Source organism: Danaus plexippus, chromosome 6, assembly GCF_018135715.1.
Source record: "Danaus plexippus chromosome 6, MEX_DaPlex, whole genome shotgun sequence".
NCBI classification, from domain to species: Eukaryota; Metazoa; Arthropoda; class Insecta; order Lepidoptera; family Nymphalidae; genus Danaus; species Danaus plexippus.
In genome coordinates, this window is record NC_083540.1 from 4,225,354 (window position 1) to 4,251,147 (window position 25,794).

Consider the following 25,794-nt stretch of genomic DNA (forward strand, 5'->3'; position numbering starts at 1 on the left):
GATAGGTAATAACTAATAAGAAGGAAATATAACAAATATATGTTTAAAAAATAAATGTAATTGCATATTTACTGTATCTATTATTAAAATAGAAAATTATAATGTTGTTAATGTATATTTTTATAAAGTTGTTAATGTGACTGTAATAACAGAGGTTAATATTAAAAATAATTGCACATAACAAGAAGTAAAAAAACATAAAAGTTGTTGTTATTTACTATAGGGCTGTAAGGATGAAAATCTTTACGGAATTTTTATTGTCATCTATTACCATGAATTTCATGCTTTAACACCTCCTATAACATTTTACTTAAAATTAAGATCTTGCAATATATAAGGTTAAACGATTTAAGAATATAAATATTTTTAAATTGGTTTGTTATTTGAGCTTAATCTTTGTGTTATATTTGTATTGTTGATGTTTGTTTTCAAATATAACGTCATCTATCTTTTGACTACTAAAATTAACAATTTTTTTTACATATATATTGTTCTAGACCTATAGTATGTTCATTTTAAGTAACTATTGCACTGATCAAGTGAGTGACTTATTGCAAATCGCTTCATGCGCTTTTTAACAATATAATTAAATACAATAAAGACCATGTTTAGAATTATCTTATATTTTTAAAACAGTTTTATTTTTTACATTGCATCTTCTTATTCTACGATTACACTATAGACGATTTTTTTTTATTTAAAACTAAATATCGAATCCATAAGAACAGCCAATAGATTAACACATTGTGTGAAATTAATAGTTTGAAATCCATAATAATTATGACCTGAATTAAGCCACCCAAAGTTATAATATGTTAAAATAAACTAACAAAATGTATAACAAATGAGTAAAGATAAGCTTGTTTTCATAAGCCATATCAAATTCATTACGACAATAAACTCCCAAATGTATTTACAAGGGATCACGTCATGAATAAATTTAGCCAACGGAAAGTTTGATGCGTGAAATAGCGGTGGCAACTTAGACAAAGCTTAAATAAACATTTATGCGCTCTTCGAAATTCATAATAACTTACTCTGATACTTACGGAATATACAGTACACAAGCGCATTATTTAGCCTATTGACATAAAGATTGTGAGCTTGACTCTAGTCGTGAGATTTATCTTATGTTAAAAAATATTGGTAACACTAACCTTAGGAATTCTGATTCTAGTATAGTTCATATGGAGTAAAATAATATAATAAATTAATCACATTTTGGTTACGTCTCTTGGCAGCCTAATTGCAGTGTTGTTAAGTTTCACATTTCAATTTTAAAACCCTGGAATTTGATTTTCACTGACTATTTTCTAGTATTTGATAAAATTCACTTGATTACTCAGTTGATTGATGAACAAATTTGAATTTGATATATTTAATAGATAAGATAAAATAACAGATATTACAGTAAAAATAAAATTAAAAATGAGTAAACGTATATAACACAAACAGTAAAGCAATTTAATTGTTACATTTTATTTCACAAAACAAAACTATTTATACGTAAAAAGTAAGATTTTCAACACTGAACAAAAGAACCAGTTGCAAGTCATTCTTCAAGTGCATGATGCAACTGAAAGCCTTTGAGTCGAGCGCAGTTGATCTTTACACAACGAAGATGCTCTAAATTGAATTCTTACCCGTTATGTGGCCTGTTCTCAAATGCAGATCTCAGCCTTTCCTTCCGTGTGGTCGCATACCGTGTTCAAATTGAAAATTCCAGCGGGCTACCCTTTAAGACATAACCGTGAATTCTTGATACGAAGTCAATATAATATAATTGATAATTTTTTTATTTGTGTCTCTTATTAGGATTTCTATATCTGTGACTGAAGAAAAATAAAGCGTGCTCATAAACTCTGTCCACTATTAATTGTTCTTAAAATTTTTATCCTTTCAGGTAAATTTTATTTTAATTATAATATATGCTTATTTTTATAAAAACCTCATTTTAATTCTTGGTTAAGGTCTATTAATACGGAGTGAGAATACACGAATACTACTTCCGGCTTACACTGAATGAATTAAGATATTGTAGAGTCGTGGCTTTATAAACCAAAATATATAAGTAATTCCGCTAAGACCATTTTAAATAAGACTATTCTTCGCCAAGAATAAGATTTTTTGTGATTCGTAATAATAAAATAGCTTAAAGTCTTTATTACGTATTTAATATTCTGCAAAGTAATAAAAATTTTACAGCTATTTCATCAACATTAGGTCTAGTCATAAAACTTGTTGAATTTGGAGTCAAAGTTTCTATTTAGTGTTCTTGTCGGATGTTCATACTTAACAAAAGCGTTTAAAAGTTTTAATATGTTAAAAGAGATTTATTTGGGCAGAACATGTCCTATCAAAATATCTCGGGCCACACGTTATGTTGGCGCATTCTTCTCCCTAAATTGAAATTCTCGAACGCTTTGCCTTCGTAAACGGGACGGGGTCATGATCTAAAAGACAAATAGAATGTTCGATTAATACGATCAAATATAATATTCACTAAAAAACACGAGACCTTATTTCAGTGAACTAGGCTTACTTCGTTGCTGAAGTTTCAGTTTTGGTCTCCAGAAAAAAAAATGTATAACATAACGATGATATTTATTATTTATTCCGTAAAGTTAATTTACAACAAACAATTATGATTTTTGCTAAAACGCTCGTACGTGGTATCCTCCGAGGACGTGTTACGTCAGCCTTTGTTAATTTAGAGTTTAAAGATAAGATCTAACTCATTACATGTAGTGAACATCCCTTACAATGTAAATTACGAGTACATTATAAGTTCTTCTTTCTCTCATATAACCCTAATTTTTTATAAATAAACAAATAACTGTTTTCATACATTTTTAATCCATGGGATGATAACGTTGACTAAATGTCTAGGGAAAAAAAAAAATAAAAACTGATAAAATAACTAAGACTTACTTTTTTCGTTGAAATATTTTTAGTCAAAAATTTATACATAAGTAAAAGGTTTTCCAAATTAATATAATAATTCCTTGTCAACAATATAAAAAAGAATTTAAATTGACAAATAATATTTACTAATTTTACACTAAAAGTAACTTTATAACATCCGTACATTAATACATACATACACAATCACAGAATTTCTAAAGACTAGTATTTTAAACAGTTCCATTTAAAGCGCAGAAGAATTCAAAAAATTTATTCAGTACAGTTTAAATCGATATCAGTTTCAAATTGTGCCGAGAGCTGAGTCCGGAGCGCCTCAAAGAACATGTTCCTACGAAAGCTGTACATTCCCAGATCACGACCTTATTATGAAGAGCTAGATCCACTTATCAATGTCCTCACACAAAGGACATAAAGCAGGACGCAGTCTCAAAGATTAGCGTTAAGGATTTATTCAAACTGTTTTCTAGTTTACTGTTTCCTTACTGTTACAATTTTATTGACATAGAATGTAAAAGTAAATGTTATCACAAAAGTATTTACTTGTTTATTGAATATGTCATAACTCATAGGCTAACTTGCTTGAAATGTTGTTGACATACTTTGTCAAAGACCCCTTAAAAGTTTAACTTAATCTTACAAAAAAAATAACAGTTTCAAGGTACAAATTTGTATTAAATTAGTCCTTAATGGACACAAAATTATATTTCTATTAGTCAGTTTAATGAAAATCTTCGTACACATGTACCTATTTGAAGTAAAAGCAAAGTAGTTCTTATATATCATTTCAAATATTCACAAATATCAGTAAGCACAGAAATATTAAAATATACAATTCCAAACGGATCTGCTCAAACAGAATGTATTAACATTTTTCCATTTTCAATTGCCTTATTATTATAATTCATTGCAAAAAGTAAACGCTCTTAGAAACGTTCAACAGCTTAAGAACCTAAAAAGCAGTCGTTTGTAAAGAACGTAAAGTAAACGATAAAGCAATTAGGTTCATGCATTGTATTTCCGCTCATTAGATGTATATTTATTTAATTTACAATAGCTGGGAACGGCGATAAGCTGAGGGGCGTGAGCGCCTTAGACTTCGTCGGCTGAATAACAATGCATAGGGGTAGATAAAATGCTCTTTTCATTTAAGAAAATTATTCATACAATATTATGGGAAGAAGCGACATACTTACAAGGTTGTTGTCGCACATTTTATGAACACTTACTAACCCGAGTTTCAGTGACGCCTGACGTTTAATGAAATTATGTTAAAAGAAGTCACTTACAGGGAAAAAAGTTGCTTGTACCTATCAAACGAGAAAATGTACAAGAAAAGTGGAACTTAAGCTGAGAAACTGCAAATGTCATTTTCTACTTAATTCTCGGCACACTTTTACTGTCAACTCTTTAAAATACTTGTAGAAATTTTGCCAATAATTTATTTCTATACATCAAACTGTTTCCCCTGATTTGTTAATATAATATAAATGATGATGTTCGCTCGAAACCCTTGAACTAATATATAAAATTATACCATACAACAAGCTGACAGGGTACTCTATACCAAAGGATCCGAAATCTGGATGTAATCAATTTACAGATACATTTACAACATGTTGTAAGTTGACCCACGTCAGCCTTGCAAAGTGCTTCGGTAACCGGTGAAACCGCTGCCTATCGCTTTTTGATAGCATCACTTTTCCCAACTTACCATCTGTCGGCCATTAGCTCCGGTTTGGGATATTGAAAAAGTGAGACGCTAGCCACACTTGAGCTGACTTTATATGAAAACCGCATGAAACCAAGTTTTTATGAATTTTTTTTTTTCATATAATAACATTCTTTAATGTGAACAGTAGTAAAGAAGTCTTTAAATCAGATATAATTGTTTTCAGAAAACTCAATTACAATATAAATAACCTTAACAAATTGTAATAATATCGTTTAATTTAATTATAAAGTAAATCGTAACTCAAAGCGAATGCAAAGTCAATTACACCACGTTATTGAAACTTTTAATTGTTATTTGGTTTATCCGAGCAGTTCTTTTATTTGTCTTACACGAGTAATTCGTTTTCCCGTGAGAATAGTTTCAACACGTGCCTTGTCTAGACCAATTGACTGTAATGGACTTTCTGGACTGTTTCGATTTATTTACGTAGACGAAGTTAATTAAGTATTGCAGAAATTTAATTTATTGTAATATTTGTTTATATTATAATTGAAGTGATTAAAATTTTGGAGTAAGAATTAATATAAATTCAGTAAAATGTAAAGTCTATTATAATAGTAGTATTAGTTAACATTTTGTTTTTAATATTGACTTTCTTATATCAATGGATGTTTAAATATTTTTAAATAAAGTGAGTGACTAAGGCTATTAAAACAGACGAAATATTTAATTAACAGTGCTAGTTCCGCGGAAATGACACTTAATCGTTTTAACTTTGCCTCAAAACTTGTCCTGGGCTAGCCACCCTACTCTCACCCCGTGCACCCTCAGACAATACGCTGCATCAAAGAAGTTAGGGAATGTGCAATTATGAGATTGTTTTAATTTAGAAACAATGTTGTTGAAGAATTTCCCTACTTCGGCTCATCTCTACAAACCGAAACCAAAATTCTTGGTTTCGAACAACATTGTTTTAAGGTTTATTGCCAGCCCCGTTCTTACAATTTATTTTTGCGCTCTCCCCCACGGGAGTCTTTAACGCGATCATGTTTGAAAAGTCGAATGTTTTCTTTATGTGTAAATAACGAAACTTGGGTCTTTGAACTTACAGATTCGATTCACGTGTATAACATAGTTGATCTACTTGTCTTCTTATGTGGCAAAGCTAACAAAGAACACTCAGAACTAGTCCCAAAATTTGATTATACATTTTCTAAAGTGGTCTAAAAATATTTTCATATTATCTAAACTAAGGTCGCACTGAACCTCTTAAAACGGTCTTGAACAACAATAACAAGACATGTCCTATACTTCGACGTCCAAAATAAAGTTAGAACTAACATTTAACTAGTTGTGGCAAACATATCCAAGTGTGACTCTAGTGGCCCAAACTCCAGCGGTTCCTCCTTCAAATAGCGTAACGACTTCAAAAAAGTTTGAGGAATCCCATGTCTTAGTTTAACTTTACACACTGCTGTACTTTAAATTGACAAACATAATAAATGTTTAATATTAAACAAGTAAAGATCTTTCAAAATTATTCTTCAATTAGGACGTCTATTTAAATTTAAATAAAATATTTGCATAAAGAAAATATTGTTTTTCTATCATAACGTAATCTCGACTGTCTCTGACTCAGTGCCAGTTTGTGTAAAATTAAGTAGATCAATACATTTGATGTTACAAAGCATTTTTCGAAAATATTTATTTATATCACACGTAAGACTTTTAGGCAATAAAGGTATGAGCTATAAGTTTTCGGTATTTTTAATTTTTTTACATAAATAATATTATTTTAAGGTTATTGATGTACATTGCGAAATCGCTTACTTACAACAATAGAGGATAATTCATCCAGCGCTTCTGTCGTCCAGTCGAGAGTCTGAACAAAATCACTGAACCAAATTGCAAATGAATACCTGCTTTTGTATCGTCCCAGGTTACTGAAAGCCACTCTAAAATATGTCCAATAACTTTCATTTTATAATAGAAATACATAACGGGTTAATATTTCAGAACACTTATTTTAACAAAGGTAAATTTTCATACTATTTTTATGAACTTTGTAGAATCTGATAACTTAAAATAACAAAAAAATATATATGTTTTCATTACACATAGTCTTTATAACTTTTAAAATGCTATTAGCATATCGTTTTTGCTATTTGTACCTTGAATGTAAAAAAAAATCGTATAACCGTAAACAGTGACATTTTAATTTTATTTTGTATGAAAATATTAAATAGTTGTACATGCAATTTTAATTCTGAAGTTGTTATGAAATTTGTATAAAAATATATTTAGATTTAAGGATTTTAATAAATATCACAAATTAGACAAACATTTAAAAGGGTTGTACCTACAGTCGAATTGTGGAATTTTATTATAGGTGTTAATTATCAAATTATAACATTTCATATTTGTAAATAACAACGACACTTTCCCTTATACCTATGCTGAATTTCTATACAGGAACAAATTCAAAGCAGGAAAAACATATTTGCATTGCTTGTTTTGCGCAAGTTAATTAAACTTTCAGTTTAATATACGCTATTCTACATAATTAATTTTTTTTTCTTTTTTTTCTGCGACGTAATTAAAAGTTAAAATTAAATAATTTTATTTTAACTTTCTAGGTTTTCATAACAAACATTACACTTTTTGTAATAATATTTTCGACAATGGTTTAAAACATAATTTATTGAATGATGTAGAAATGACCGACCATAAATGAAATATTATGTAAGTATTCTTCTTGAAAACGTATTTAAACACAATGCTACGTAACGAAATATTACTCAATATCCCAAAGGGACGAATAAAGTTATACATTGTCCAACACAAATATATGTATATAATACAATGGCATTTCCCGTAACATTTGCATTCATGTGTCATATGACCTATTTGTGTCATTGAAGCTATGATGTATACTCATATAAATTTTGTTATCTTTTAAAAAAGTTTCTTCTCAAATATTTATCTAAAATAATCAATTTGATTTTAATTCAAAAACGGATTGTTATGAATACTTTTCTTAGATTGAATGAATTTTTAAATATAAAAAACTATAGATAAAAAAATGTATAAATTTAGATTTTTTTTTATTGGATTATGTAGTTTGTTCATGTAGCAAAGACCAGCTGCACAAATTTACTTTATCGTATTTCACATTGAAATATTACGGTGCCTTCCATTCATTTGTTCCCTTAATCCAGACAAAAATCTATTTACTGTCAAAGGCTTATAGGCATTTACGGACTGCTAACAAACTGCATTGCAAGTCAGTGTAGCGCATTCACTGAATGTAGATCCAATCTTCCGCTAGATGTGTCTACAAATAATTCAGCCATCGCTATTCTATGACCAAATAGATAGTCCTCACTTCCGACACATGTTTCCTCGGACACAACACAAGGCACTGGTCACGTAGAATATTGACGCCTTCAGACCTACTCACTGGGGAAAATATATTTTAGTCATGATATATTTATTTATTATTTTCACTGTAAAGAAGTTTAAAGTTGAACTATTTAAGTATCTTAAATTTACTGACTAGTGATTTTTTTTTTATGACGTGCGTTATTATCGGGAACTATGATAAATATATTTAAGAATGAATATGTATCTGCAAACTATGAATAAAAATAACTTTGATACAGCCTTTAGGGTACCCTAGAGACAAATTTAAATATTATACATTTTTATATCGTCGTACGCTATAGAATTTAATACACGAATATTTGAATTATTAAATGTTTAAAATGGTTATATAACGCTATTATGATGCGGTTATCATAAATTTTATGTCACTTCTAAAATACTAACTAATTAAGATAACTCAATGTTACAACCGTTTTATGACTACGCATTTTTTGTTTGTCTTCTAGAAACATTTTTATAACTATTTTAGTGTTTTTTCTATTGCGGAATGTCAAATTTTCAAGTAATATTTTACCTGGTTTCAAAATTTATTTACATTTAATTTTTTAAAAAACCATCTGGAAGTAACTTAGAATATAAAATTTTTATTAAAAATTCTTGTCAATATTAAACGTAATCGTAAGTTATAATCAAAGCGATATAAATATACAAATAAGAATTTATTTCTTAAAAACTGCTTTAATATACATAAAATTTAACAAAATTAACTGACTACTTGCTGTTTTTACTGCAATAATCAATATCATATGTACACATTTTACAATATGTTTCCACAGATGACGTTGCGAACTGATGCTAGCCTATTTATAAAATGGTTGAAAGCCCTATATTTATATAACTCGATAAAACAACATCAATAAATTAACAGATTGAGCGCACGATACGAAAGCGATTGCGCTCTCATTTCGATTTACCTTAATGTGAAGATACTCTTGTTAAAATACCGGCATGTTCAGATTACATCGATTAAAAACATTGTTCTACTTATTTTTATTGCAAATTTAAAAATATATATAAAAATAGTAAATTCATTCTTTTATATTTAAAAAAAACTACTTCATCATTCTTGCTAATTTATGACACTACTTGTATAGATTGATTGTTCACTTCATATACATTATTTAATATTTTTCAGCGTTAGGTCTGGAGCCGGACTTCCTCTATCCGCTGGAGAACGTAACGATCGCTCAGGGAAGGGACGCGACATTTACGTGTGTGGTCAATAACCTTGGTGGTTATAGGGTGAGTGGCGACTCCGCCACCGCCAGGGTGTGTATCAAACAAACTCATTACAGCTAGCCAAATAGACGCACCTCACTCCAGCACCTGATTTTGGGATCTATAATTATTTTGGCGAAATTTATTGATACGAAACGACTAGCCTCTCCAAGCTGCATGAGTTTTCAACTTTAGCGAAATCTGGTTTCCATTTAACTTCACTTTGATAATGTCTTTAATATATAGACATATTGATTTTATAACCATATTCCAACATTTAAAATATATTTTATGTGCTTAAAAAAGTTATGAGATTAGAAAAAAATATTATAATTACAATAGTAAATTAAATATTCAATGGTTATAGATCTCAAGTTAATAGACCTTTGCACTTACTTCCACACTTCTTTAGCACACAACTTCTAATGCACTTCTTGAACTAACCTATAGCGACTGTCTCTATCTAGCATAGAGTTGAACACCATGGACCTGCACAATGTAAGTTTCACAGTAGCATAGCTAGTACAAGCACAACTAGCACATAGCACACCCACACCCGCACAGAAAATAAAAACTCAAGAATACAATAAAAATTGAATACGTATTCTTGCGTTTTAAAATGAAGCACAGTTTTTCTGCCATGCCGATAATATGTGTGGTTTTGGAGCATGTATTATTAAATGCACCGGCACTAAATCCCGTTCATTAAACACAATATTTATTTCATGAAATCACGTGTTACAATGTGTTTATATATTTAAATTTATTAAAAAATCATTATTTGATTTTTATTTCGAATAATTGTTAAAAAGTCGTTTAAATAAAATATTAATGCATGGTATGAAATGTTTTACAACAAAGAACTTCCAATGACCAGAAATGCAGTGTGCATTCGTGTATCAATTAATTTGCAAAGCGAAACCACTAATCCACTACGAAGCTATCCCATTTAGTCATGGAGGCCTTGCAAAACAGTCACTTTACGAAATTAAAATAAAGCCAGGACAAACCCCCTTAGTCCCCGCTCAATCATTTCGAGAGGCAGTGCTCTCTACTGTCCCCACAGTTAATCTACATCTGTTGCCGTATTTTCATATTACTCGATACTGAATAGAGTACCAATCCTATAATATAAACATCTATTACAACAAAAGAATTGACATGTACTATATACATATGTTTTATTATAAACATATTTCTAGTCACAAGTTGAGTAAAGATAAATAAACTCTACATAATCATAAACACTAATACTTCTGATGGTAAAGAAAAAAAATCATATTTTTTTCGATATTTCTCGCGAAACGCGAACTTCTGCTATAACTTTTTAACAGCTCTTGTAATATTAATTATAAGTAATAAGCTATATTTTGGATATTATTTTTAAAAGAATCTTATCTCTGTTTACATTAGAATAAACTTATTAATGGAACGAAATGTTCAACCATAAATTATATTATTTCAACTAACTCTATATATTTTCTGAAAACAAGTTATACCTCTCTCAAGGGTATTAATAGAGAAGAGATATATGTTAAAGATACAGGTCAGTCAATTTCCTAACGTCCTCGTTCAGGGAGCACCAAACCAATACATTTGTATTTGCTTCAACATACTGATTATATTCAGAAATTACAATCATAGTAAATCCCAGGAGTCTAAAACCTATATAACATTCATTTCCAATATCTCAAATATTAGCACAAAATATTAGGAATGAAAGAATTATGGTTATTATTTATTTGTTCATTTAATTTGATAACATCATTGACGTTATTATTGTCATAGCAAGATAAGAAAAACACACACCCAGCATAACAAACATTAATTTTTTATACAATACACAATCAAAACAAATTACAAATTACATCACCCTGATATGCACCGCTGGTATGGAAGAGTTATTTTAATGGGAAATATTATATTTTATTTGCTCTTTATAATTATAAAGATATGTATTTTTTAATTATTTATGTCATTTCTTATTTCACATATGCTTAACTATGCGTACGTCATAGCTTTATACCTAGTTCAATACAATTTAAAAAGGCCATTTACCAAGAGTTTTTCATATGTCTAGTTCGAAATATACAATTTTTAATTTACTAAGTATAAGGCTATATACTACATGATTGAAAATAAGAAATTGCATATGTTTATTTTAATTGAAATAAATCCGAATATTTATTACTAAAATCGAAATGTTTCATTTAATAAATGGGCTTTATTAAGATTAGATATAAAAGTAGTTTTAAGATTCACTTTAGTTACAAGTGCACAAAGATAGTGTTCAATGCACAAGCACTTTCGGAATGAATTAGTGTAGTCTATCTTCTGATAGCACCTTTTTAGTAGAATATATCATCAAAATATGTGTATATTGTTAAATACCCTTCTGATAAATAAACATCAAATACAGAGTGAATCTAGATAAGCTCTCCAAAGAAAGTACCATAAACTAATGTTTAAAAGTGTTAGTGACTTTAAAATTTCCATTATTTAAACGCGAACTGCTCATACAAAGTAACTAGTTTGAAGTGTCCTCGAAAATATTTAACACTCTATATTTCGTAGACATTTTTTCTTTTTTATTACGCGCTATGCAGGAAATTAGCTTCTATTGCGATGTTGGCGCTTTCGGTAAAGCGGGCAAAACGAGGGCATTTTCACAGTGCGCCGCAGTACGCCTCATAGCGGCGAGCAGACGAAAATGTAATTAAAAATTCCGAAAGCATTTTGCGAGTCGCTCGCTACAAGATAGTGTTGCCGGCGTTCGAGAATCGTTGTCATGGCTGCCGCTTGGGAAGTATTTGCCTGTAATTAGACTTGTTCCTTCGAAAACTTTTCATCATTTGCGTTTTTTACAACCACTGACGGACTTCCATCGTAGATGATTGGAATTAAATCTTTGATTGTATTGTCCCCGCTCTGTGTTGTATCGCCTAATCAAATTTCTAGAATGGAAGGTTAAATTTTCCGAGACAGGTAGCATGGATCAAAGCGGATACAAAAGCGATTTTGGCGATTCACGAACATGTTATCACAAACAATGCAAGACTGAGCGTAACACACAACGACTACAACACATGGACACTAAATATTCGTGGAGTGAAAAGAGAAGACAGAGGACAATATATGTGCCAAGTAAATACAGATCCTATGAAAATGCAGGTGAGTTGTCTTGATTAATTAATTATTTAATTAAAACAAAAAAAATATCCTTTTATCTGAAATACTATATTAATATCCTAAAAGATAACGATAGATTTGTCGTGTGAACAATTATACAGTGTCTTCGTTAAAAATATAGGGTTCCATATGAATACCCATCGAATGCAATATTTTTCTACATATAATGATATTACATTTTCTACATATAATAATATTTAAGATACTTTTAACTTTGACCTACATCATAATAATTATCTATTCCGTTGTATTGTACTGGGTTACCTTCTTTCCAGACAGCATTTTTGGAGGTTGTTATTCCTCCAGATATAATTTACGAAGAAACCTCCGGAGATATGATGGTGCCGGAAGGTGGTGGGGCAAAACTAGTGTGTAAGGCCCGAGGATTTCCTCCTCCAAAAATTGTATGGAGAAGAGAAGACGGTGGTGACATTATATCAAGAGGTGGACCTCAAGGAAAAACAAAAGGTATTAAAATGATGTACAAGATATCAAATTTAAACGTTTAAATAATAACTTTATAATAAGGTACAAGTTTTCGAAAAATATATGTATAAGTAATAAAAATATTAAAAATATTAATATATCAGAAATCACCATTGATATACTCGTAAGTTATTAAAGATAAAAATACAATTCAGACGTGTTCTATTTTAAATAAATCATGAAATAACATTGAATTTATAGGTCTAGGATATCATGCAAATTTTATGACTAAGCGTTTGCGTGCCCCGCCATTATTAATAAGGTACCTTAAGGAAATATATGTTTATGAAGATCATTATCATGGACTAGAGAAATCGTATTTAGGTATAACATTTTTAAAATTACTTATTACAACAAATTAAATATCTTGTTTGCACGTTAATCTACGACTGTAATAAAAACTATTTTTTTCTACAATTCTATTACAAAATAAGTATTATTATTAAGATTATAAAAAAGTTTTTAATATTTATAATTTTGTATATGATGATTATTTTTTAAATTTTAGAGGTTTTTTTAATTTAAAATTACTGTACGAAATTGACTATAAATAAAATATTTCACGTTAAATACTTAATCGTAATTTGCAAATCATTAAAAAATAAGACATACTTTTAAAAACAGGCTTAGTAACATTTGAATCATGTATTAAGTACCTACTTAAGACTTTCAATAAATGAGCAACGAATAAATCAACTCTTAAAATATTCACTATTGAATCTTAGCCGTAAATCAGACCGCAGCTCGGGGAGCTGCTATTACCATTCACACCGCACTTTCTAATCCTGTGAGATTACAATCTCCAGACCGCCCGAGAATAATTACTCACCTACTCGTCTTTATACTCAATAAAGTTTGAAGGTCCAAAGAATTATATTGTTATTTGAATTTTTAATTATGATTGGAAATCTATATTTTCACTGTTCTTTTCTTTTCGTTTCATGTAAATTTATTTATTTTTTTATATTTCTTTATAAAGTAATCAGTGTAGATATAAAAATATATGATTATTACCATTCTTAACAAAAGGTTTAAAGTTTGCAGCCGTGTTCGTTTTGTCTGGTAAGTTTAAGTTTGAATTCTATACTTAGTTTATTCTATAATTTCCCTTTTACTCTTTGACTGGTCATAAACTCTTAAAATATAACTGTATTGTTTGTGCTGATAGTAAGTTTTAAAATTTTCTCTAATACGATCGAACGAGCAATATTTAACGTACAGATATTAACATTTCCATAATTCTCAGCAATACTTGCTGTTACAAAAAACTTTAAGTTTTATTTTTTAAGTTTCATGCTGTAAATTAAGTATTTTAATATACAATTAATAAACCAATTTTACGAATTCTGTTTAGAAACATATTAATGTCGAGGCTACTATCTTCACAGTAAACATTCCTAACTAGTATTACAGCCCATCTATCTTTAAAATTTGTACGTGATGTTTCCTTGAAACCTATATAATAAAAAAGTAACTTTTTCACTTTAACATGAAAGTTAAAACATTATTAAAAGTCTTGAGGGTTTGGACTTAATTTAATTTGCGTCAATTTTTTTATTTATTAAATTGATTCCAAATAAAATATGTAAATAAAAAGTTACTTCATATTTAGTTTTAGTAGACACTTGATTGACAATACAAGAACAAAAATTTGTATAGCGAGCATAGAATTCCTTTTAGGTAACCTTGAATTAACTTGTATTTGCATTAGTAATACGGTGTTTAATTATTATTGATACAAGAAACTCTAATTATAGCCACTGCTGAGGGGAATTCGTGACGAGTAGCAATTGGAAACTGTACTGACGGGGTGATTAATCGGCAGGTCCTACTTAACCCCACCACCGTTAAGACCTCCTTCTGCCATCAGTCAATTCATTAAACTAACAAAGTACAACCGGTAATGACTTCTAAAGAGAAACCATCGCTATACAACTTAGATTACACAACTCCAATTTATTTCTAAGCTTTTAATTAAGAAAATATCATGCAATTTAAAGTACATACAAACACTGAGCTGCTATCAATTATAGTAATTAAGTCGATCAAATGCTCAATACTCAAATGCTCAATTAGTAAATCAATACGCCTCGGCTCCAGCAACCGTTTTCTAATTTACTCACGTCAGAAACAATCATCAATTTAAGTGAAGAAGTCTAATTAAAGAAGCCGTTACGAGTTACCTCCATAAATCTGGGCAGAAAACAATACAGACTATCCATTACGGAACGAATGTTTCTTGGGCGAATATTCCAATGAGCAAAGTTCGAGGGGTGTCCGACACGACAAATATAGTTTTTCAACGACAGGGAACGACGCTTTGAAATTTGTTACAACAAACTTACAAAGTATGGTAGCATAAATCACTTACAACTTCTAAAAGATATTTGGCATTAAATCTTTGAACTTATTCCTCTACTTAAATATTAATATTAAGACCCCATCACACAATAACATTTGTATTTTGTGATGTAAATACGTAACATAAGTAATAATTGTAAAGATAATGAGTTTTGTTATTCTAACAATAGCGTATTATTCTAAAATTGTCCCTTATTGTTTGACATAAAATATGCCGGTGACAGCGTGTCGCGTGCCTATTTGTTTCATGTTCTACAACAAATTATGCAGATAAGTGAACGAATGTTTGAAACTTAGTCTGAGACTAGTGCAAATTAACTCCAACATCCTATTTCAAGCTTTTCATCTACAGATTAAAGTTTCAAACAGATATTAATTTTATTATATTTGAAACGAATAACTCACTTATTTTCTAGCTCAGATAAATTTCATAAAATTAACTTTTGTTTTTTAAATGCATACTTAGTTCGAATCATAAATAAGTTTATACTTTTATGTGACAATATTGAGAAGTAAACAAAAGCAACATATTTAAATTTCTAATTAAAATTTAACTTTGAAGGACGGATCAATGAGATGTTGCTTTTCCATTTTCCTTTAGGCTATTTTCCAAAATCTTAAATCTTGCGTTTATAACAACCTACAAAGTAATTATCAGATGTTCTCCCACAAATCTTTATTGTGACTGATAAACGATATTTTTAATTTTATTGTTTCTCATTCCAACTATGAACATTTATTTAATAATATTTTCTATAGTTGGTGTTCTAAGATGTTTACTAATATCTTCATTTATATAATGTTATATCCCAAAGTCTTATAAAATTAAAGTCTTTATAAGCGAAGAAAACGAAATTAACGTGAATAATTGTTAAAAGTTAATTAAATTAATAGTCCACTATAAATTTTTCATAGGAGGCCCTCGTCAAGCTTTGCCATCCTTATTGCCACCCTAAGTCCGAGAAGCTCAAACGTCACTTGACTTATGACACATCGACAGGCCAAGTTTATTCAACGACCCATCGCAGACGAGCACAAGAATTCCGTGGAGTGGAATTTTAATAATAATTTTAATATCGCAAACGGGTCGAATTTAGACATCATAATCTTATACAAACAGTTATTTAGAGAATTAATTTTCTTTAAATTAAAATGATGAACGTGGGAAGATAATATTTCAAAGCAATATAATTTTTTCGTAGTAGCGAGAATTGTAGTATAATTTCATTCCACTAAACAATATTTTCATATTATTTATGTGTAAACATTGGCATCGAAACCTTTGTGTAACAGACTATTACATTTCTGATATAAAATAAATACTACTCCAATAAAGTGTGTTCCAAATTGTTTGCTAACGAAGCGTGGCACTTCGGTCGACCAAGAGCTCTACACTTTAAACCATCACTCCCTTCAGTTCCTTCGAAAAATATTGCCCTTCCTTTTTATCCTCTTGTTTGAATAATGGCTGTGTACTTGGGTGCCATTTGAGCAAGGTGTCAGGAAAACAGTTCAAGTTGAAACCACTAACCGCACTTGTTTATCAAAGCTTGTCTACTTTGGCATTTCGGAGTGTTTTCATAGACTTCTTGGTGAAATGTAAAGTAAGCACTACATCTGTATGTTTGTTTTGACTTGTGTAACTTGTAAGCATAAAACGTATTTACATAGTATTGGAAAGAAATTTAAATAACCTTTCGTGTAGTCAAAACTTTATTATATTTTCGTGTTTGTTATATTTTCGTGTAGTCAAAACTTTAGTGTATGACTCATTTAACATATCGAATATGTGCTTATAAAAACAAATTAATAGTTTCTTACGCTTTACCGCACTCAATAGTTTATTTTTACATTAAAGTACTGCTAAAAACTATAAAAAATTATTTTTTTATTGAATAACAATTTCTCTAAGACAACTTTAGATTAAGAAATCCTTCTTCCATAAAGCAATTAAAAACTAACATTAATTCTCAAAAACATGTAATAATAAGTAATAAGTTTATTTAATATCCAGTTACATATGTTGATGCTAAACTTAAATTATATTAATTAAATCCCTATCAATAAAACGCCTAAACACTGAAGTACTTATGCGTAAACGAAAATAGACCTCTTTTATGAATAAACGGTTGAATCTAAGTTTAGATTTATTACATTTGGTAATTATAAATCTATTGCAATGTGTAACAATTGAAAAATGTATATTTTACACCGTGAAAACCATTGCAGTTTTTTTAATTTCATATTCGGATAAAAAGAAAGACTACTCTTCGTCTTTGTCTTGATAATTAATAATAATATAATTTTGGTAAGAAGTCAATACAAAAAGTCCATTTTCTTGATTATTAATTTAAAAACTAATAAAATTTACAAATTTTTTTATCTATACTGTGAACTAAAATTTTATTATTTTAAAAACAACATACTCCCGACGCTTCAGTTTCTGAAAAGAAAAAGGAAAAAAAAGAAGAGTATACCCAAAATGTTAGTTTTATTAAAAATTATGTTTTAAATTTTTAAAATCTTAAAATAACTAATTTCAAATTAATTGTGTTAGTCTATAAAGATTTTTAAGCAGATTTCACTATTTAAATTAATATTATCGAAGCCAATCATTGTTATTCTTTTTCATAGATAAATTTTTTGTTAACAGTGACTTCACTGGAGGGTGAGATCGTAAACCTCACTAAAGTGACGAGGTCCGAGATGGGAGCATATCTATGCATCGCAGCCAACGGAGTTCCACCTTCTGTTAGCAAAAGGATAATGCTTCATGTGCACTGTAAGTTTATATTCAAAAATGTTTTTCATTTAAACTAGAACTAAGTTTGCTATTAAATAAAATATCCCATTTATAAATCAATATATGAATAATTAGATTACTTAATATATATATTACAATAAATTATGAATTATTAACCCTGAAAACAACCCCAGAAGAAATGAGGTTGTATTCATTACGCATTCAGGACGTGAATCAATTCATTCAACGATAAAATCTCACCTGCGTATTCCAATGAGCAAGAAGCATAGTCGTTTATCCTCGATCTTCGAGCTAATTTGTAAGTGATATTATGCTCGATCTGAAGGGCAACAGTAGTGGGCCAACATCTCAAACACGTAAGCAATTGGGAGCTTTTCCTGTTATCACGTATCATCTTCGAGGCGTGTCATGAATTTGAATCGGATCAGATCCGTGTTGAGTGCTCTGTTCACTATCACTTGTTTGTCGATACTCTACTATCCCAGCTTAGGCGATTAAAATAATCTATTACAATTATGTTTACTTAAAATCTTAACGAAATTTATTAATAAATTTGACATAAATTACTTTATGTTCAAGTAGAAAATAAAAAATAAAAATTCAACTACCCGATCGAATTTTGATTTAACCTTCGAAAGTAGTGGTAAGGCTCAACGTTGTTTAAATTTTACAAATAAATATAGTAATGTTTCTTACAATTCATATAACATAGCATATTCTGATGACATTATAAACATACGTAAAATAAATAAGATTGTTATAGACGAATGCTACTAAGAAGGTGACAACTGAATACCTTTTTTATACAACGAATATTGTAGCAGATCCCTAAAAGAATACTTTTGTATAATTATAATACATTTTAGTGTCGATCACTTTTAACTGAAACTGTACTGAACCTGAAAATCTGAAAATAAAAAGAGAGAGTTGTGTTTTTACCTTTTGGCTGCATACGTTATTGTGTCAACATATTAAATGTTTTCTTCTCGTTGGAAAATGAGAGATCGAAACAAGATAAAATTGAACTCATATTTAAATAGAATAGAATCAAAGGCTTTGATACCTACTCACTCCTGTGTAACAAATATATATTACGCTTACAACAACTTGTTGCAATATTAAGGAATAGCTAAGTAGTGACTAATACTTATTCGATACTGACCTACTCTAATATAATTATAGATACTGAAAACAGCTTAAAACTGAACTTAATACAAAAATTATTTGATATAACTTTGTAATCAAAAGAAAAAATTATTAAAACTATCTTTACAGCCAAAGTTGTAATTAATCTTCAAATAACAAATCAAAGTTAGAATTTAAAATGTAAATAGATTTAATTTCTTGCTATAAGCATGCAAAAACGTTTTCATGCTTTAATTAACAGTTCTAAATTCATGAATTGGCTCTGTCTACTTTCGGTTTTAGTTCAATATGTGTAAAAGTTTTGCGAAGCTTGGCCACCAAATTGGACGTGTTGTCCACTAGGTATTTGCATTTAGTTATTGGCAGTGCCGGTGTACACACTCGTCTGACTGGACTGCCCCGTATATACGTGAATATTAACCCACTTTACTAGAACTTTGTTTTAAGATTTTAATTAACATACATTGTTTCATATTTTAATATATATTTTTTTGTTTTCAACATTTTTACATTACGTTCTGACACATTAGTATGGGGAAAAAAGAAATAGAAAAAATTAACAAAAGTATTATTTATTTGTACTTCAACATATTAGGAATGACCACTATCGACTCAAGTTTATAAAACTTATGTTAAACGCCTCCGTCAGTGACAACGAAGAGAAATTTATTTCATAGGAAACTTAATTTGAGCCGCACAAACAAACTACTGCCTGAAAACCCTTCCACTCAGTTTAATTACTTCGCAAAGAATGCGTCGCTTTCGCTCGATGAGGAGACAAATTAACGCCCTCAAATATTTAATTTAAATTTCCTTCTCGAAACAAATGATAACAGCCTATCAGGTGAGGACTTGCGGCAGCTCGATGGGAACATAAAAACACTTTTTAAGCAATTCATTTGTAACAGTAAGTGCCACGTAACGCAGTTTCTTTTAGTTGATTCACTGGGGCCTTCGAGGTAGGTAAATGAGTTTAGAGAAAAGAAAAGCTCCAACGAAGTGAACAAATCGTAATCAATTTTCTTGAGTCTCTCAGTTTAATATAAAAATTACGTTTCTAAGTAGATAAAAAGTTTTTCTGTTTTTTTTTTTACAGGATATAGTTTAGCCAAACATAACATTAATAGTTTGCCAAAAAACTATAAATTAAGTGTTTGAATCGATTTTGTATTCGTAAAATATATGTTAACCATAAATTTGTTTCCACACAATGTAGTCTAGAAATACTTTAAAACAGGAAATCCGGTTGACTAAAAAGCTGAAATAAAATCTGGTTACAGCTCAAGGTAGTGCTGACTACAAAACACCAAGAAATACGAAAATGGCTTAGCGTGTACGCCGTTCGGTTAATCAAACTGTCACTTCAAGAATTCCGCGCGGAATTCTACCCGAGAAAACTCCGGTAACTTTTGATTGCTACGGAGAATTCTAATCTACTTATGCGTTCGGAAATTCTTAATAACTGAATTTTTGAAACTACAATATAAAGTTTATAATTCTTATTTAAATGACTATTAAAAAGTGGCCTATTATTCCGGTTTATTTATCAAGCAAAAGGCTGCCTTGTTGAACATTGAGTTATTAATTAGGGCAAAAAATTCTGATCGCCCAGATTTTGTTCTCTAAATTGGCCACTTGAAGTCGTAAAAGCCGTCCAAAAGATCTTAACGACGGTCAAAGAGAATAACCGCAAATAAGCTGCGATCTGGAGCCGATGGAGAAAATTCTTTCCGTAATTCACTCTAAGCAGTGTTCAAGGGATGCCGTTACGTCTGCTTACATTCATTACGTAATCCGTTCGTTCATTCAATTTAAGTAAAATTACTTTGCAATGGTTATATATCAAAATAGAAGTGATATACATACTATCAAGAGTTGTTAAAAACTATGTCTTTGAATCAAAAATTACGTATAAGTAGAAAAATACTCTAAATTGGTAATGAATTATTATTTATTAAATACAAATAGTTAAGATTCAAAACAGACGTATATTTTTTATACATTGTGATAAGTACATATTTTCGGATGTATGAACAGATTATTTCAATATAATACACGATGTAAAATTGAAAATTTTTTATACTATATTTGAACTTTTCTGATATATTTGTGTTTTACAATAAATATAAACGCTAGTACATTTAAACAAAGTTGTCAGACCTGCCAATTGATTTAGCAATATATTAACCTATTTACCTGCATAATTTTATGTTTAAGTAACTATAATCTCCACAAATGGTTTCATTTTATTTTAACTAGAATTTTGCACTTTAAAGGGCATTAACTTTATAACACCTCATAAAGTTTCCAGAAATAAGAAAGCAATAATTTACCTTATTTACGATGAAGTTGGTATAAATGCAATGTTCTTTAACCAAAGCTTGGTGATTGAAAACAACAAACATAATATGGAGTTAACAAAAGTTCCCTTTACTTTAAAAAAATATAAAACAAGCAAAAACTTTTAATACAACAATTATTTTGATATGGAATTGTCATACATAGTAATGAAAAATATTTTCTTACATAGGAATTGAAATAGGTAACCTTTACATTGAAACCTATGAATGCAACATAATTAAAGGTTTTAATTTATGATTTAATTTGATTAACGGCCTATCGTTGACCTTCAACAATACTTTATTACGGTATGTTCATTATTAAGAACACTACTTTTAATTAATTGGCAAGAGATAAGGAAATGGAGCGGTTAGTTTAATCTGCGAACAAACTGTTAGTCTGATGACAAGCCAAACCTAACACAAGTACGGTTCCAACGTAATGTTCAAAGCAAACTTGACAGACGCTATGTAATTACATTACTTTAGGTAAGAATCTAATTTCTTATACCATTGTAAGTATTTTATGTTTTTCGTGTTCATTTAAATAAACACAAAGCTACAAAAATAATTATAAAAAAATAAAAATGAAATACCTTAAAAAAATTACATGTCCAGTTAACTGTTATTGTTTCTTAAAAGACGATGCATTTCAATTCTTTATCATCACATTACGACGTGAGTCAGATTTTATTGGAACAAAATAATATTTAAAAATGAACTTTATTGTTATATTTTATTATTACATCAAAATATATATAAAAATGTATTTATATTTCGAAGAATCACCTTAAATTTTAAAACCCGTATTCGGGTTTGTATACCACTATTGAGAACCAATCACATAATATGATAAAATAATTCTAATCTACGTGCAGAGTAATAACATCACCTGAACAATACTTTGTACAAACAGTCCGAAAACAATGTCATCCAACAATAAAAGTTTTAATAGAAAACCAAATACCTATATACTAAAATAAGAGGTGTTTTGTAACGATTTAAATTGTAATAATCTAAACCATTTTCTCTTTAATTTTATATTACAAAGCCGGTCTAGGAAGCAATTAGTACTTAATTATGAGCCCGGTAAATGTAACAGCCGCGTTTAATGTAAAGTATCGCATGCCAAACTAAATAACATTAAATGTCTGCGGCGAGCGTAGATGCGTACAACTGTGCGAAATGCAAAAGGCTTTACAGCATCTAGCTTGAAACGCAAACACAGCAGTGCAAATAAATGCAATAGGATGTTGTGTAAACAAAAATGCGGCTTAACCGAACTGTACCTAGTATGTTTGGAAAGTGAGCTTGAATCGTCAATATACTCCAATGAATAATAAACTCCTATTATATCCTGATTAAATATGAAAATATATAAATGTAAATAAAACAGCGTTATGTTGAGTGCTTTATCGCGAACCGCTGGTCAACGTAAACGGTTGGCTGTTTTATTAACACAGAGGTTGCAAAAATACTAAAGTGCCAAAATTTTATTTAAAATAACAAAAGCACTCCGTTTCGTTTATTTGTTATATTTAACTTTTACAATGAATGTATTTTTATATTTTTTATTAAACTTCAACTGATAAGTATTCTCTTTTAGTAATATAACTGTCACATAGCACGGTGCAAATGTTAACAAATTCCAGTACATGGAAATTGCACTTCAACGGTTAATCCCATAACACGTTGCTGGAAGTAATACTCTAACCTACGTATGACAAGACTTTTATTAAATATTTATCTCGTCCCTTTTACAGTTTTAAAATTTCGTAAATAAGAATTAAAAATAGAGAAAAAAGTGTATATGTATGTGTAAAAATGAACTAACTCTCCACAATTTATAAATTCTTGCACGGTTGAACATACCAGCTTATATAAGATTTCAAAAATGCAACAACCATTTTAGTACTCCTATCTATTTGAATATTTTAATTTTAATTAAAATTTTAACAACAATTTTGTTCACATATCGAAATGTATCTACGTGTTTCTAATTTGAATTTCTAAAATAGAAGTCTCTAATTTGTCTAACGTGATATTGACTGGGTGATGAATTGCATCTCTTGTGATATACATGTTATTTGACTTTGAAATGTTGATCCATTCAATACATAGTATAAATAAATAAAACGAGACCTTTGTTTCAGTTCACCCGCTAGTACAAGTACCGAATCAACTGGTTGGAGCTCCGACAGGAACGGACGTCACTTTGCAGTGTCATGTTGAGGCATCCCAAAAGCCATCAACTATTGGACAAGGGAGAATGGTAAGGTACTTTTTTACACATAAATTGATTGATGGTTATATAAAGACTAAATATTATGTAATATAAATAAATGCGGGAAAGAATAGTAAAACACTTCAAGTAATTAATACGATTGTACTGCTGAAGGTCGAAAAAAATCTTTGATCAAGTTAAACATAAAGAGCAGTCAGATGTTTTACGAGCTCGTAATTCATAAAGCTTATTAAGTCCCAGGCACGAAACTCAAGAACGGAATAAGCAACTAATTTCATTATTCATAAAGCACATTGAAAGCGTTAAAGTAGTCATTAAAGAGACCGTTATTCATATTCTACTATCTTCCTCGACAGGCCAGGGGCTAGTGCTTGCTTACAAGTTGCAATATTATAACTGTATTTAAAACAGATAAATATGCTCTAATTTCATGAACGTTTTTCATTTTGTGACGATTTATTTGACTTTGATTACATAGCGTCAATGTACGGCTTATTAACGGCCCGTAATTATACGAAGGGATGACAGCGTAAAATATTGCTGAAACGAGAAAAATTAATAACCGCAGCGTTTAAAAATAAAATTTTAAACCTGATTATTCATTGATATACTTATTAATACATGTTATATAATGAAATTATTATTGTATTTTTTCTTTAATCAAATGCTCTTCGAGGTATATAAGTAATCGGAGGATCCTAAAAGTATAAAGCTTAAAATAATGGAATGTTACTTAGAACTCAAAATTAAACAACGACGAATACGAAAACCGTACAAAAACACGTCGTAACTAATACAAATAGGGCTCTCAGCCTAAGAAAACGTTCGTAGAAGGTTGGCAACTCCATTACTCCTCATTATAATGACACTGGAAGATGAAAGTTATTTATTCAGTGTCCAGGTGACAGAGAAAGAAAAATACTTTCACCGAAAAGCAACATAGAATGCAATTAATATTTTCAATTAACATGAAAAATGTTAAGAACGTCAATCGCAAGATATTTAATCAGATACTTTGGTAAAGCTTTGAATATGAAAAAGAAATAGACCAGGATTTTAAAGCTATGTCCATAATTCAGAGGAATGCAAACACTACGAATTTTAAAGTGCAATTTTCGAATGCAGCTAATGCAAACAGAGAAACGTTCTAGAGGCGCCAATATTCGGATAGTGCGTTTTCCACACGACAACGCTTGGCCACTAAAGTCGAGTTAGGAATGGATTTACGGTATTCGTTGCATCCACGACATGTGTGAGGGAAAAGCAGCTGCCCTGAACCGACAAAACGTATAAAACTTTTTCGCAATGCGGTTGTTAAATTGTTTTTAAACTATTTCGATCTACTAGTAGTGCACTACTTATGCCAGTGGATGCTTAGTTTCAATTCATTAATTATTATCGGGAATTGGATTAATGTATTGAAAAGTGCAATGTAACAAAAAATTGAGACAGTTTTTCAATTTATAAAAATATACATTTTTAATGCTATGTTGTAACTTAATTACAAAATTATATTTTGGAATGTACATATATCTGTGAAATAAAACTATTTTATGAAAAACAACCAAACATATTAAAATATTAAACAAGCATAAACAAGTAAGGAAACTACAAATAGGAATAACATTTTTTTCTATACGAAACTAACGCTTTCAACCGTCTTTTCTTCAAATACAACAAGAATCGTAAGTGTATTACAGCCACATTCTTTGCAAAAATTACATCACACAAACACGATGTTATCGAATATCATAACTAGACTACATAGTCGTCGGGCAGATTTAGATATAGTTACAAAGGGCACTAAGCCCGCCATTACGCGGTCAGAGCGACCAACCGCGCAAAAAGCGAACCAAATTCTATTACCGCCCGATATGCAACAAAGACCGCTGGACCGCCCGCTTCAAATTGCTTTAGGCTACAGTCACGTATTTACTCGCATATACCACAATATACGTGCAAATAAAATTCAATTTTATATTCACTTCTCAATAACATTTTCTGG

At 29.8% G+C, this 25,794-nt stretch overlaps 1 pseudogene; it reads left to right on the forward strand.

The window, feature by feature from the left end:
* Nucleotides 1–25,794, forward strand: part of LOC116779056 (lachesin-like) — a 61,754-nt pseudogene that overhangs the window by 32,508 nt on the left and 3,452 nt on the right.